The sequence below is a fragment of the Aulonocara stuartgranti genome (genome assembly GCF_965226115.1).
Source record: "Aulonocara stuartgranti genome assembly, chromosome: 19".
NCBI classification, from domain to species: domain Eukaryota; kingdom Metazoa; phylum Chordata; class Actinopteri; order Cichliformes; family Cichlidae; genus Aulonocara; species Aulonocara stuartgranti.
In genome coordinates, this window is record NC_138955.1 from 7,742,332 (window position 1) to 7,759,020 (window position 16,689).

Sequence of the window (16,689 nt, forward strand, 5' to 3'; positions counted from 1 at the left end):
TAACAATTTTTCAACTCTTTGACATCCAAAGAAGAACTTACTATCAAGATGAAAACCCTTTAAGTTGTTCACACAAAGTCTAAACGCACTTACAGAATGCCCCAACCCACGCCCTCAAAGCAATGTGTATTTTTTGGAACCAGTCCTTTCTGGAAGAAGAATTCATAGGGCTGTCAAGAGCCATACAGGGGTTGAATGTGGTCATTTATAAGAAGCCGACTGGAGCACAAAAAAAGCAAGAGAGGCCATTTTGGTGCTGTCAGTGGGTTTTGTGGCTCTAAAAGGCTGTGGTGATGTGCTCTGACACTTGGGGTCTTGTATGGTGCTTTTAAGAGCTCTGCGTGGGCAATCTCTGCATCACACGCTGCCAAGCAAGACAAAAACATACCTGTCACTAGCAAACACTACGGCTGCACTTAAAGCGATTCCTGCATGCCAGCAGAGGTCTTGGGGTGACTTTGTGACAATTTTGTTGTACAGTAAACCTTTTTTTGTTCTCTTTGGCTGAACATGACTGAAGCTATAGCTCTTTCTGTGCCACAAAGTTTGTTTTTGTGACTCTGAAAAAGAAGTGAATTTGCTGAATATTCTTGCAAAGTGTTGGAATGTATTCCATTTTTCCTTTTGGTCAACAGGACACAAAATAACATTTTGTTCACCTCGAAATTGCGAAATTTTTATTAAGCTCAGCATATATTTTTGGTGAGGTTTTCTTAACCTTATTGTAATAAACAGTTTTTTGTGGAATCCAATGCCATACAGGAAGGTCACAGTGTGCAAAACAAGCAAGATAAAGGACAAAAGAGAGACAATCCTCTAGTAGACCCCCCTCGTTTCCCTTCCTCTTGCTTTCTCTTTCCCCTCATCCTCTGCTACCTTTACTGGCTGCCCTATTAACAACTGGTACTGCGGCTTTAATTACGCCCCTGTGATCTCCAGGAGTGGCGGGCACGTGTCATCGCCTTCCCAGGGGAGCCTGGGTAATTACCAGCATCCATCCAAGGGCCGCTGCTCCTGTTCCTCGGTCGCCGTGGTGATAATCACACTGCCGCCACTAACATCTGTTCCTCGGGCGAGAAGTCCAAGTGGCCTAAGCCTGTCACACCCTGCCTTCGTGTCAGGCCTGACCTCTGACCCCACCCATGGCTCCACAGGGCTAATTTGTTTACTTTTAGAGACAGGAAGAGGCAAACTAAAATCCCTTTAGAATTTAAATTAGTGCGGGCTTGAATATGGGCACTCTGTGCATGATAATATATCGCACGGTAGGTTATCCATCCCTGATCAATGGTCTGTTCTTTTAGGCTTCATGTTTGGTTGATCATTACTTGAATCAACCAAGCTTCATGACACATTTGCCATAAATCCCAAAGGAAGTCTTAAATTTGCACATTTTCAAACAATTGATATGTTGTTGTTTACAAATGCTTACTGTCCGGTTGTTCAGTGATGACGCGACGAATCCTACTTCCGGGTCTAAAGTAGTCTGCGTTTAATATGGCTTTTGTGTTGTTAACATGTTTAATGTTTTGTATTTTCTTCTATTTGATCTCAAAAAGCTCCTAAAACAGTCAGTGATCCCTGTTGACCTCCCTCGGCTTTTATTACCACTAATCATTTATTTAAGCTCAGTTTTTAAAACCTTAGGATGTAACTACAGCCCAGCCCATGCAGCAGTATATGAATGACTAACCTCGTATTGTGGATAGATTATCTCAGTTGTTCTCCTGGCTGAAGTTTGGTCCTTTTACAGCATCCTGCCATGCGATTACATTTGTTCCTGACCACCGAGAGCACTCACGTTAACTTTTATCGAGTGGAAAAAAAAGTTAGCTTGTTTATATTATGCTAACATAGCTGTGTCGCTAGCGGTCACGTAGCACATCATTATATACCAGCTAGCCCAACTTCAGTAACCCTACAAACGTCACTGCTGTTTAGTTTTCTGTCTTCATTTATGCTGGAAGTGATAACAGAGCTGTACGTTTGAATTTGTTTCCAAAACCCCGCAGCCAGGACATGCTATATTGTATTTAGATAGAAGCTAGCGAGCTAACTCCCTGCTAACTTCTAACTCCGTTAAATGTCATAAATTCCGTTTTCATGGATGCCTGGATGTTAAACTCAATTGTTACACCTGGTAGAGCAGAACGCTGATCATTTTATTAAAGATGAAAGACTTTAGACAGTTTTTCAACTCTCAGTAATGCCACAGTGATCGTTTGATATATGGACCTGCAGCGGAGTTTAGACCCAGACACGGCTAGTGACGTCAGACTGAACAATCGGATTGCTTATTAAGTGTTCTGGTTAAAAGAGGACCGCAGATTTTAATTGGGCAATTTGAATCCACCCCAGCTAGATTAAAAATGTGCCATAGGATTTACAGAGCCGAGTTCTGTCCATGTTGTCTGGGTGTCAGAGCTGGTGATGTTATTATGCTACTGTATTGTCACTGGTTAACTGCTAACAGGAGGTCCTCATGAGGGCCAGTGGTTGTGGGGTGATCTTTCATATTTCTTCATTGGTTATGTGATGCAAAGAAGAAGTACCAGGCTGTTGGTATGGCTGCTTCATCTATCCTTTGTTTGTTTAGTAATCTTGGCAAAACTTGAAAGACTGTTCTTGAACACCCACTCTGGATAACAATGGGAGAGACAAAAAAGTTCACAATTCAAGAAAATGCTTGGAACTCGGCAAACAGCCAATCACCTGGAAAGGTAATAGACATCAAATGTATCCATTTTATTGCCAGAATGCACATAGTAACATCCCATACTTGACATTGCGAGCATGTCCCCACATAGCAGTCTTAAAAGCACCATTAAAAACTTCTAACAAGCCATTGACTGAAATTGTAAAATAATGGTCTTTAACGACATCCGAACAGGATTTTTATGTCATACATTAATCCAGAATTAAAATATTAAATTTACATTTTTGATGCTTTTAAAAGAACACACCTTTCTGCTGCAAGAAAAGGCTTTTTAGTGGGTTATAATGGGTATAGGTGAATTTCTCCATACAGAGTTTCTAGTCAAGACTTTTGTTTGAACCCCAAAGAAGTTGTAATAGGAAGATGAAATTCAGATCCTTTTTTTTGGGTTGGATTAGGATTTCACAGCAAAGCAGTAACTTGTCCAGTTTAGTAGACATCTCGTCAAAGCGCTTCCTGCCATACGCAGCACGTTGCATTTCTTGGCCAAGTTTTCATGGGAATAGAAAGGCCTGCTTATGGAGCAAGAGCAATCAGCATACAAATCCTCAGAGACCAAAAAGCCATTTCCCTCTTTCTCACTGATGAGACCCAGCAGCAAGTTCTGCCCCTCTTGCAAACTTTTCCCATAATGAGAGCACTTAGACGTCTCTGACCACACTTATACGCAGCGAAAAGAGGGAGGATTAAATGTGGGTACGTTAGATGAAGGGATAGATACCCACTCTAAATGAAGATATATTGCATATTTGCAGCAGATGAAGTGGCAAAACTATAAAGCAGCACAGAGGTTTAAATAATGAAAAGCTTACTGATCAAAGGGAGAGGAAAAGTGATGTATTTAAGCAGGTCAGAATCTTTAAAAGCTGTTTTATTTATGCGCTTTTTAAAAGAAAGTCATAGTCAATATTTGGCAGCTGTGACATTAACGAGCAAGTATTATAAGGGAGGGGGATTCATAAATATGCATAAAGATATTAGTGGGGTGTTAACAGTAAGCACCTGTCTACTTAACCGTGACAGGAGCTGTGTGAGTGACTTTACAGAGACCCCTCCTCCTGACGGAGCCACATGTGTCCTTCTTTACTTAACGTCGCCTCTCCCTGCCAGTGACAGTGCTACTGACAACCCACACTTGGAAAAAAAGAGAACATGTTTTCAGAGATGTCAAACAGTGATGGTGAAAGCTCAAGGTTAGAGTTGCTCGTTCACTCGTTGGCTGGCACATTCGGCAGCCTGCCTGCCTGCCTGCCTACTCTTCCTTTGCACTCTGTGTATACTGGCTATTCGCATTGTGGAATTAATAATGCATTTTCATATTTTTTTCCCCATCTCAATATGTGGGGAATAGCATAGCATCTGTCAAGTCGAATTCTAAATCCAACTGTCGAAAGTCAAAGGGTTATTCTTTTTTTTTTCTTCTATTTTGTCATTGAGAGCTGAGAAGCTGTCAGGGGTATTAACTTTGACAGTGCATTCTTCTTTACCTCTGGCATGCGCATGATTATGTCAGACGTTTTATTAAAGAGGGTTAATCATCCTTCTTTGTCCCCTCTGTTGAAGCACAGGTTTTTATCTTCCTCCAGTCATAAAATGCCAAAAAACATTATTTGGAATTTCTGCAATAACCAGTTATGCTACCCAAAGCAAAACTCAAAATCACACCTCAGTGGCTGTCCCTTGTTGACAGTAGGTGGTAAAAGCAATGTTGAGGTAGAGGAAGAGAAAGAGAAGCAAGTAGAGTGGAGGAAAAAAGTGATGGCCATCTGGGATGACTCAACATCTATGCCAGGGATTGTTGAATGTAACACGTGCATCTCTAACTGTCACACACTGTAGGATGCCAGGCTCAGACAGATGCAGGACCAAAGGTGCTGTTGTTTACCGCTATGTTCCTTCTCTCCTGCCCTCCCTTCATCCTCCATCCTCCCATTCTCTGTTTATCTCTACGGGAGACAGGCCCCCTCGTGCTTCAGTAACGCAGGTGCTGTGTGGCTGATCTGAATGTGATGGCAGCAAAGAAAAAAAATGTTCTGGCGAGGAGATTGAGAGTTGTAGTGGGTCAAAACCCAACAAGCTGTGCTGGAAGGCCGTGCTCTTTCTCACCTCTCCATTTTTCCTAGCACCAGGTGGTGCATTGCCCGCTTCCACCTGCTCAGCTGAAATGCCACTCTGCCTCCCCTGGACGATCAACATGTGCCATGCAGATTACTTACTAAGGCAAAGAGGCAGACAAAGAGGACAAGGAGGTTGGTAAACATGCTGACCTTGTCACGGCTGACTTGTGCTTCCAGTGTGCCTTTAAAATAACTTTGAAAACTTCAAATGTAAACACAGTGTAAACACAGAGTCGGTGAATGATTTTAAATCATATGCACTAATGAATTTTGGGATACTTTCTGAAATACTTTTTAAAACAATAACTATTCTTTATGTGCTTCATCAAAACACACATTCTCAGACTTGAGAGTGTGTTATATTGTTCTCCCCTTCCTCTCACCCATCCGCTGTATTTGTTCTTTTCTATGTTTTGTGCACTTAAAGACAGAGAGATTTGGGCCTCTTGCACCACTTGGGACCACTGAGAGCCAACCTTCTCAGACTTCTGGCTAACCTTCATGTTCGATCAATAATTCTCCATAGAGGCTCCATCTTTGGAGTTTGTTTGATTCTGTTCTCCTGCTTGCCTTGCTACTTACATCACAGCTAAGATGATGAAATTTATCAAACTTGATGCTTTTAACCCAATATGAACTTGAGCAAATTCAGAAACGGGAGCAGAAAAGCACAGCAAACTTGTGTATTTTTGTCACAAATGCAGCCAGTTGTGGAGCTAAGACTAAGTCTTTATGCAAGAGGGAAGGTTTCCCACTCACCATCAGCTATTTGATACCCAACAAAAAAATACCTTTAGCCTGGAAGATGGATGGACTTTGGTTGATCTGACAGAGGTCAATGATTTCCCTTCCCATGTCAGCTGAGAAGTAAACACCGGGACACAGGCAGCTATTTCAGCTCTGTGTCTGGACCCATGAGCTCTGCTGTGAAGCTTAAGATCCCTATCTCTGAGAAAAGAAAAAGAGCCTGCCCGCCGTTCTTTCCCCCTCCCCTTCATCTCTGCCCCACACCACACCACCCCATCCCCTGTCCTCTTACTTTCATTACGCATTTTTTGTTTATGCTTGGGCGCAACCGTGGCTGTTCCTGATGGTTTGAGGTCAGGCGTGACTGGCCACGGGTTACTCTAAATAAATACACACGGACTAGCCAGGAAGGAGCGGGTAGGCTGTACTTGCTGCCGAATCACCCTTGATTAATCAGCTGGCAGATTCAGGGTGACTTTTTGTGTACACTCTCCACCATCGCCATTCCTTCCCCCCCTCCAATCGACTCCCCACTCTCTCCAACCCACAAACCCACTGAAGGTGATGGAATCAGAGCAGCACAGACAGGGCAATCCAGGCAGCCAAGCAGATGGAGCGTTGCAACACAGTCCTGCATCTGCAATACGCATGATTATAAAACAAAGGCGCGCGTGTGCGCTCCTAAAGATGTACACAAAGGCACAAATAGGATTGCACACAAAACCTTCTGACCAGCTACTTCAGCTTGTGGTCTCTAACTAAAGTGACATAGTACTATTTTCAAGACCATAGTGGAAGCAGACTCATGGCCTGCTGTCTTATCCTGTGGAGCCAGCTAAGTGAATAAAAACGCATTATTACTCTGTGGATGGAGAATCTAATCACTAGAGACCGTCTAGTGATTTGATTAGATTTTTGTAACTCCAGGACTAGATTTTGCAGTTTTTTCAAATAAAAAAATGTGAATGCGTGCGCATTCGCACATACGCTCATAAAGGGATTGTAATGCCAGCAGTTAGTAATAATTATACGGTGCTTTTACAGCGCAGTAGCTTCACTGCAAAAACAGCTAGGTTGAAGTGTCCAATTGATCTGATTTGAAGCAACATCAATATAAACAAAAGCTTTACACACAGCAGGCTATAAGCTATAAAGTGTCATTCTCCACAGTATCCAGCTCTCACTTCACCTTCTTTCACCTCTTGCCTCTACCAGCCCATCAAGTTCACCTCACAGTGGAGTGCACACCAACCGGCACCTTGACTGGCATCATTAGGGGTGGTGCTGTTCTCTCACCTGTCAGCTCCGCTCGACCATGCCTCAGTAGTGCTTCAGATAGACCACGCAAACTCCTGTCACTAACGCTGACCCTTTCCTCTTGTCCAGGCTCTATAGCTCTACCCCTCACCCCTCTTTGCATTCCCTTTCGCCTGCCCTGGCCTTCAGGCTCCTGCAGCTGCCATCCCAGCATCCAGCCCACTTCCCCCCTGCTCCTGCTTCACTTCAAGTTCTCAACCCCGACTTTAGACCTAGCCCCCGGCCTTAGCCCCCCGGCCCCCGTGCCTATGTTGCCCCCAGCATGGATGGACCTATCCTCGGGCAAGGTGTGGCCCCATGTGGCCCGCCTGTCCAGAATACAGGTTATCAGCTGTGATCGCTGCAATAGACTTCTACCCGAACCTGCTGCCCTGAGGGGATGAAGAGAGTGAGAAACAGAGAAGAAAAGAGAGAGTGAGAGTAGACTGAGCAAAAGAGGAAGCTGATGAGTGAGGGGAGAAGTAGAATAGAAAAACAGAAAAGAGAGGAGGTAGTGATAAGGACGAAGTTTTGCCTGGAGGCAGGGATGAGGCAATCAGTACCCCTCAAAACCTAGCAGGCAGTTGGAGACCACCACAGGCATTTCTACAGAAGGAGAACATGAGGGGCTTTCAGGTGTGTGTCAAACACTAAGCAGCATGCTCTCTGTTCTCCGGTTCCTCTCCACAGCAGTGTGTTTTAACCACCCTACAGACAGCCTCCACAAAATCCAAACCAGACAGATCTACTGTTTTTTTGATGAATGCCTGATCCTAGAAATTCCTATAATCCTTTTCTTTTAATTTATCTTCCTTTCATTCATTTTATTTTCTTCTTCTTAACTTTTTATTCATTTGTGCAACTGCTGTGTTTGTTTATCCAGTTACCCTAAATTAACTTGAATGGATCTGATTATTGGGTGCTGTAACATTCTCAGTCCAACAGATTTCATATCTGTTGCTGGACAATTGTAAAACCAAACCATATGCCACCAATTGTTTCAAATTACCCTGGATCCAGATTATCAGCACTAAAAAACCTGTCCGAGTTTGAAGCATCATTAATTCTCCAGCCGTTTTGTTTGGCAATGAGATTGCCAAGAACTCAGTGAGTGTTGGTTTGTTATCGTGGTCGCAGACATTGTAATCAGGCCTCAATAATCACACTTCCAGAAGCGGAATGTGCCTGGGGCCCACTCTAATGTGGGGCACCGCGGACCGCTACCCTGCAGACACACGGGGCTGGCAGATGGAGGCTGCCATTAAACATGGACAATCAAAGAACACAATCGCTGAGCAATATGTCAGACACTGCCAACACAGAGAGGAAAGGGAGTAAAAGATGCAAGGGCTTAGTACAAATTTAGTATCATTATGGGAATCTGCATAATTCCTGATTACGGTGAATGCTGTGCATAAGATCCAACACATGGAACTTGTGCACGAAAAACGTGTCTTTACAAATACATTGTAAGTGGTCACTAAAAAAATATGACTGAAATCCAACCAGTCTCAACTAAAATCACAAGGCCAAAGGCTGCTACTGTCCATAAGTTCTTGACATCATGTCTTGTATGATACTGCTGGACGACTTGCTGAATTTTATGTGGCCTTTTTCTATTTTGCACAACAGGAAGCTCATCGACTTTAGCAGGCTTTCACTAGTTGGCATCAGTTCAACCATTGGTAAATTGCCTTTTGGTATGTGATAGATAAGGTATATAGAATAAAGCATTGTATGAATACTGTTAAATGTGGCTTGTAGCCAACAATGCTATATAAATGCTATTCCCAATGTTCTAGTGGCATGTCTACAGTCTAGGAGCATAAGCAATGACTAATACATGCTCTTTGATGTTGTCTACCAAAAAGGACAACATACTGTGGATTTAATCTTGAATCTATAATTTTATTCACAAAAACTTCTTTCATTTCCTCTTTTTTCCCCTTCACTTCAGACCCTCCGTGTTACGTGGTCTTATGTCCCTTCTCTGTGTTTCAGGATTTCAGGTTCCTGGTGTCTTGGAGGATGACTACAAGTATATCCTGTTTCACTTCCTGAGTGGACAGACATGCGGAGGCCCCAGTTGAACTGTTCGTGGGGTGGTAACCTCTGTAACAAACATGTTCTGCCATAATGCCATATATCTCGAAGTGACACAATTATTAGATATGTCAGCGTTAATGGCAGATAAACAAAGGTGAGCAAACAAAAAAGGACATGTCAGTCACAGCATACAACCACAGACTAGGAAAAGATGTAATGAGGCAACCTGTTAAATGACACCTGAATGAACCTGGCATTGTACGTGCAACCGAGTCATCTAATGAATAAGACCATCAGCAGTTTCAAATCAGACTTTCAGTTTCAAAAATGGTATTTCTGTAAGTGTAAACCTTTCTTTGGAGAGCTACAAATGTTTGTATTTCCTTTTCTCTAATTGTTCTTTATCTGTGGATCATAAATCTCTCAGGGAAGGGCCATTAGGAAGAAAATGGCTGGCAGGGACTTTGCCACAGGGACATTGCCAGTCTATTCCCACACAGAGGATGTCCAGGCACTAACTATAGACACAAGTGTTACAAGTTGCAGTCCATTCACCAGAGTCAGATGACAGCATGTCCCTGGCAGCCCAGGACTTTGATGCCAGCAACAAACTAGCTAGTATTTGGGATTTCTGTAGTTAGCATGGTTTCATTTCCAAATAGCAAAAGAATTGAATCTTAACATAATATCCTTGAATATCATTGTGTTGTGAATATTTTACGGTGTGGCCTGTTTCCTGAACCCCGATGCAATGTGCCTTAATGCACTAGGTATAGCACATGATTCAGTACACTGCTGGAAAAAAACCCCCAAAAAACAATGGCATTATGCTACATCAGAGCTGTTTCTCATGACTAGCAGGTTTTTATGATTAACATTTAAATTTATTATTTTTTATTGAACTATGCAAGCAGTTCTGTAAGTTGTGTTTTTTTAAGTGTTTAGGTCTTAACCCATGGTGACGGGCAGGTCTGGGAAAACAGCACGGAAAAGTCTACTCACAATCAAATATCCTGCCTTAAGTGTTTCGGGGGAGTTTGTGTAAATAGGACTCTGTGAGTGGAGCTGTAAAATGATTTCCTGTTACAAGCACAGTGGTTTGTTGATGAACATCAAGAAGAACATGACAGGAACTGGCATCATGCAACAGACACGCAAGCAGCATGGAAGAAATTGCAAGGCATTTTTGCACATGCTGCTTGCAATAAAAATGCTTTATTCCCACGTGGCGGTGATTGTGGTGCTTTTCAGCAAGTTCCCTTTGTATTAACTTCATCGATTTAAGAAATACCTTTAAAAGAAATTCCCCATCATCTTTGAAGTAGGCAATAATATTATCTTTAAAAAGACTCTTAACACACTAGAGTAAAAGTTGGAAATTTATGACTAATCGATATAAGTGTACCTTATTATTCAAATAAATGATCTAAGAACCAGGAACAGAGCTATAAAGACCTTAACTATTTCATTAAATCTAATTAAATTGAATTGACATTAAAAGTCATTATTTAAGGCTATTTTTTCATAAGTGATTAGATGAGCCATACTGGATCTCCTTAGTATTAAACACATACTGCTTACAGTATTACAGAGTTAATGGGACAGATAATTGACAGTGAACCATAGGAGGTTAATAATAGATGTTTAATTGACTCATATCAATTTGTTACAATGAACATCATTGTCTAAAGATCCTATTCATACTGGGAGCAGACACATTTCCAGCAATGACCATATTACTTTTTTATGATCATCACTTTTGGGATTCACAAAGACAATGAAGTAGCGTATGAACAAGTAGTATGCAAGACGATTTAAGGATAAAACAGTGAACGCACATACACACATACCCTGTAGTTTTAAAATTAAAAATCCTCAGTGAGGGGATCTGGTGGCTTTGTTGTTCTGTGGGGACTAATTTACTGGCGTGGTTTGGGTTCACTTATCTCCTTAGAGGAGATGCTCACTGCAAATCAATACAAAGTTGCCCTGAGGGATCGCCTTTTATCCCGATAAAACATATCTTGATGTAAGTGGTCTTTTCCAAAATGACAATGCCTCCCATCTATGGGGAATGAGAGGTCAGTGAATCATTGGTTGGGTGTCATATGTGGCCCTGGAAATCACCAATTTGACACTTATGGAGGAGTTCAGGCCAAGATGTTTTGTTTTGACGGGAGCAAAATGCACAAGAATAAATGTACTACAAAGCATGTCAACGCAAAACAACAAACAAAAAGTAGTAATGATCATTTCCGAGGCTCATAGACTCTAAGCCAAAGTATATAGAAGCAGTTTTCTGGCAGCTAGTATATCTTACTGAGACACTTTAAGTCGGGCTTTCCTTTAATTTGGCAGTTGACAGTGTATTCTCTGGACGACCAGAGATGTTCAAAGCCAGTATCTACAGGAAGTGTTTCCCAGTTGAGTACAAATTTGTCCGTCACCAATGAGGAAGCAAAAGTTTATTTTTTTCTGACGCCACCAGACAGAATAAGGCAGACCTGACTCCTCAGTGTATATAGTGAATATTACAGGTCAGCTACTGTCCCAGGCCCTCTAGGCCTCTCCCAACTCCCTGGAAGCCCTACACTGTTTATACATATCTCTTTCACCTTTTTCCTCCTAAACAATTAGTGAGCCGGCCAAAAGGAAACCCGTCCTGTTTGTTTTCCACACTTATTCTTGCTAGTGCCAGCTGCATGATGTTACGCAACTGTATCCAGTATACAGACAAAATAAGTGTTGGCAAACGTTCACCTATCTATGCAATTTACACGTTTTTAAGCAAAAGAATAATAGGGGACGTGAAACCTGAAGAGAAGAAGGGAAATTTTCCTTTTACAAATGTTTTTAAAAACAATTAAATGGTAAATATTTTACTTTGCTACCTTTAACCATTGACAATTTTGCACACAAGAGCATCATCAATTCATAATTTGAATAAATGTAAACAGAGGTGCACTGGAACATAGAATTTACACTATGCTATGCATCACTCAGAGGACTTAAACAGATTGAGAGCAGACTGATAGATGAACCTTAGTGGAGATATGTGGCTGGATGGAAAAGGGAAGGTGTTGGAAGGTTGAGAATATTAATCATAGCAATTATTGAAAGTGTTTTTCGCTGACATCATCTTGTGGACCCATATATCAGCCAGGAGCAGCAGGCTTATGACTTAGTGACACAAGCTGAGTGGAGGACATTGAGCAGTAAAAATTAGCACGTTATCCTGAGTGAAAAATGAAGCCATCAGAGAGCCATAAGCAGCCAACATTTGTTATTCCAAAGATTTCATTTTGGCAAGAAGGCTTTGTGGATGTTATTGTTTGTACTGTCATCATCTTTACTTTTGAAGACATTCCTTTACTGATTTACATCTATTACGGTAGTCCATTGTGCAATAGTTACTTAGGAAATAAGTGGGTTACAAGTACAAACAACAGCAGGGCTATATTTCATATCCAGAGGAACCAAAAGAAATGTAAATATGAATTGAAAATGTCAAAGATTCACACGCACGTAATGCTAAAAGTGTTAGATGACTAAGTGTGCGTATTTGTGTTCCCTTTGTCCTGCATTAGAAAGCAACAGAAACCAGACTTCTAAGCTGGTGCTCTCAAGGCCAGAAGAGACTTCCTTAAGTGGAAATGAGTAAAAGCAGAGTGTTCATAGTCTGCTATGGAGTTAGCACAACACTTAGATTCATAAGAATAACTATGCCCTGATTTAGTTGCTTCCTGAAAATAATCTGCCCACCTTGCCAGGAATTTTGAAGAACAGTCACCTCTTTGTTTATCTTTGGTGTCCATTTCTAGACGTTTAGCTCCAAATAAAGATGTGACAGCAATGAAGAGCAAGACAATGCACGCACAAAAGAACCTTTGCTGAACTACATCAAGGAAACCATTACTGTGTGTCATTCTTCTGTCTGCCTTCATTCAGATGTCTGACTGCAACAAGAGTCACATTCTTCTTTTTACATGACATTTATTTATACACTGCGCTGCGCTTTCGTCATTCTCTGTCTAAGCCTGTGCAGCGTTCCTTCCCTCCCTAACTTTAAGATGTCGTAAACACACTGCAGCCGCTCCCTCTTGGAAACTCTCAGGAACATCAGAGGGGTCCCTGGGTCTCTTACGTCTCTCTTGCTGCTCACGGCTACATCAGCTCCTCTGGGCAACCGCCCAGTTGGCTGGGAGTCTGCTGCCCTGACCCTGAACCCTGAATATAAGAGGTTAGCCAAGGGCCAGAGCAGAGGCTGAGGGTGGGTGTGGTGGCGGAGGTCAGGATGGAGGAGGAGGGGGAGAGAGACAGCTATTAAACACAACAGAGGAAGGCCCATCAGGATGTGTCTTTTATAGCTGGCTGGTACTTGAAGGAATCAAACGTCACTCCCAGAGGCAGGCAGTCCAGCTAGCAGATGAATCCTGTAAGGGTGGAAATGACGGGGTCAGGGTTTTTACAAGGTCAGGATGAGGTTAGCGAAAGGTCAGAAACTCAGTAATCTCTTCTTTTCAGTCTACGATGTTAGAATTGTGTTAACACCATTGTACGGGTGAGATACCACATTGTGTATTAACACTGGTTGAGGCCTAAATGACACAAAGATGGAGGTAGACCTTTTTTTATTATTATTCACTATCTCGCCAAGGCTGCTGGCTGCAGCTGTATGAATACTGTATTATGCAGTGCCCAGAGCTTTTCCTTTAAAGGTCCTTAGATTCAATTCTGTATTGCATGCCAAATCACAGCATAAGGTTTAAAATACACTTTTGTAGACATGTATTGGCTATATAAAGACTTGTATTCAGTCAAAAATGTTTATCAGTGTCATATCTCAGCTATACACTAATTACATTAATACAAAATTATGCCAAAAATCCAACACTGAGTACAAACGTAAGCCAACTAAGAAAAGAAACTAATGTGGTCATATGTCAACAACACTGGTCAACATTATTTTCTTTAAAACAGCTGGTGTAGTTTCATAGGATGATGACACTAGTTTGTTGATGTTTATACCACAGTAAAATAGATAGAGCTGGTAAATCAGTGAAAATGTTGCAAAAATATATATATATATTTGATCCTATCGTAAACTTTAACTATGTTACTGAAGTTAACCTGCATACGCAAGTATTCATTGTTGCTCAGGAGTAGCCTCCAGATGGCCGCATGTCTCCTACCAACACCTCAGACTCCTTAACCCTTCAACCCTCGAGCCATTCAACCTCTCCCCTCTAACACTGTCTCATTCCTTGTTTCATTTTCATTACAACCCTCCTGCGAGGATTTGAACTTGTTGCCCCATCTGAACTGGGGTGACAGCTCACTAAATCACTGCCTTTTAGTGGGCCTGCCCCCTTTTTTATACACTTTAATCACCAGACTCCAGTAACCAGGAATATTGGGCCCAGTGTATGGAATTCTCCTCGTAAAAGAAAAGGCACAGGCCACTGATGTGCCTCTCATGGCAGAATCGCTGCTAGAATTCATCTTGTTCCTGCTGAGATGGTGGTTGATGGAGGCGCTGGCTCTTGCTTACGGGTGACAATCAATCGCTCAGGATCAACAGGTTTTAGGCTGTAAACTTGAGGTCATCTCCTATCTAGCCGACAGTTTCTCATCTGGTGATGCTGGCGTTAATGCTGGAGGGAGGCCTTGGATTTTGTTTGTTATTTATGGTTAGTCGCAGGTTTAGAAATGGTTCTGAATGATCGGAGGCTATTTTTTACACTCAGTCTGTCATGGCTTTAAATTGGTTAACCCCCTGTGTACACAGGGTGTCTGAGAAATGGAGAAAAAACAAAGAAAATTCAAGCTACTACTATATAACAGGTTTTGTTTTTATTCAGAAACTTTTTTATCTGCAGATTGATTGAGTGGTATGGCTCTTCTTGTCATCTGCCATACATTTCAGTCCTTGCTTTGATGAGCCTCTTTTCTCAGTAGTAGTCCTCTCTGTCTTCTTTTCTCTTCTTCTTCCCTCTCAATTTCATCTCCAACCAAACATTAATCCTTATCCTCCCTAAGGAAGTCCACTTCATGCAGCAGTGAGGGTATTTAGAGTGAGTGTTGACATTGGACAGCAGGTTAGACAAATATCCTAGACTCAAAACCACAAGACAAATGGCAGATCAGAGCTCGCTGTGTTCTGGCAGCGAGTTTCCTGGTCTGACTTAGCTGAGGCCAGCCATTCAGCACGAATGACATCTTACTGCAAGGAAGAAAGGTGGGTGGTGGATGAATGAAAATGTGGGAACAGTTTAAAGAATGGGAGCAGGACAGAGGGAAATGGAAGGAGAGCAGAGAGAAATTTGCTGAAAGGTAAGACAACAAAATGTAAAGGAAAGGCAACCGGCAAGCATGAGGGGTGTTTTTAAACACATTCATTTATGAACACACACATTTTTCATATTTTTATGTCTTTATTGAATACATTTAGCTACTCTTCATAGTGCAGAAAAGCTAAGTGAACACTTGAATTTAATAACATATAGAGGTAAAAGCCTCCATCATTTGTAGCTTTTTATGAGAGCTTGAGCAACAATGTGCAGAAATATTAAACCATCTATTCCAATGAAACTGTTTTGGTTCATCTGTATTTCTGGGATGTATTGACTGAACAGCCCTCGTGAGGTCCCACCACAACATTTGAGTTTAGGTGAGGTCGGGACTCTGACGTGGCCTTTTCAAAATATTAGTTTTGTCCTTTTTAAATCCCTTTGTTGTTGATTTAGTTGTGTGCCTTAGGTCATTGTCATGTTACATCACCCATCATCTCCTAAGCGTCAGGTAAGTATTTGAGCCACAGTGAATATATCAGGGGGAAACAATATTTAGTACCCCTGTAATTTAAGCCCAAGTCATTTTTACTTTATCTTTTATTTATTTTAAACGCCTGCCACTCCGATGGAAACTTTTTGTATTTTTTCTCGCTTCTTCCTCAGACAACATTATTAAAGTTTCTCCAGTCTAACTTTCTTTCTTTCTGCCTCCAACAGTGTAGGTTTTTTTTTTATCGTCACCACTCTATGCACCTCACCTCCAGGAAAGGGTATTTCCATATAAAGAAATGGCAGTGTGGCTGTATGCAGATTTTATGCAGATTTTAAACAAATGTGTGGCAGTAAGAACAAACTTGGCCAGTGTACAGGTGTCAAAACTTTGATGGTGATTTTGAGTGTACACTCATTTTTGTAAAAGGTAAGATCATTCCTGAGCACATATTAAATAAGGGCTATCATTCCTAAGGCCCTGAGGTAGCAAAGCAGCTCAAGCTAAACTATGATGCTCCCTACACGTGCTTCAAGGTGGGGATGTTTTGGTGTTGATGTACAGTGCCTTTTATTCTTAGATTGTATTCCACAGTTTTCAGAGATAATTTGGAGTATCCTGTTAATTTCTATAATTTTTCCCAATTTTTTTAAAGATGTTTTCTCCATGATGCCTTCCACTAACACCATTCTTATTCTATGCCAAACATTTTCTTCCAACATTAAACAATAGAATATTATTTTGAGATAAAAATGAACCGCTTAATATTTTGTCTGTGTATTTTTTTGTAGTTATATTTGATTTTTCTAATGTAAGAAAAGCCAAAAGAAAATTTGCCTTCAAGGACTAGTCTTATGGAGTTATTTGGAAAACCAGCAACTCCCACTGCAATCCTAGAGGTGGTTTTGATTGCACATTACATCATTTCAAGGTGGAAGCAAACACGCATAACCACACACAGACATGCAAACTAGGCCCTGCCAC

General features: G+C 41.5%; 1 long non-coding RNA gene across 2 annotated transcripts in view; it reads left to right on the forward strand.

The window, feature by feature from the left end:
• Positions 1-9,365, forward strand: part of LOC309695669 — an 80,700-nt gene extending 71,335 nt beyond the window's left edge. The window contains exons 4-5 of one of the 2 annotated variants that reach the window (XR_014273198.1): positions 8,878-9,076; positions 9,350-9,365. This is a non-coding gene — a long non-coding RNA (uncharacterized lncRNA). The other variant, XR_014273199.1, reaches the window with a different exon arrangement.
• Positions 9,366-16,689: the final 7,324 nt, after the last annotated feature.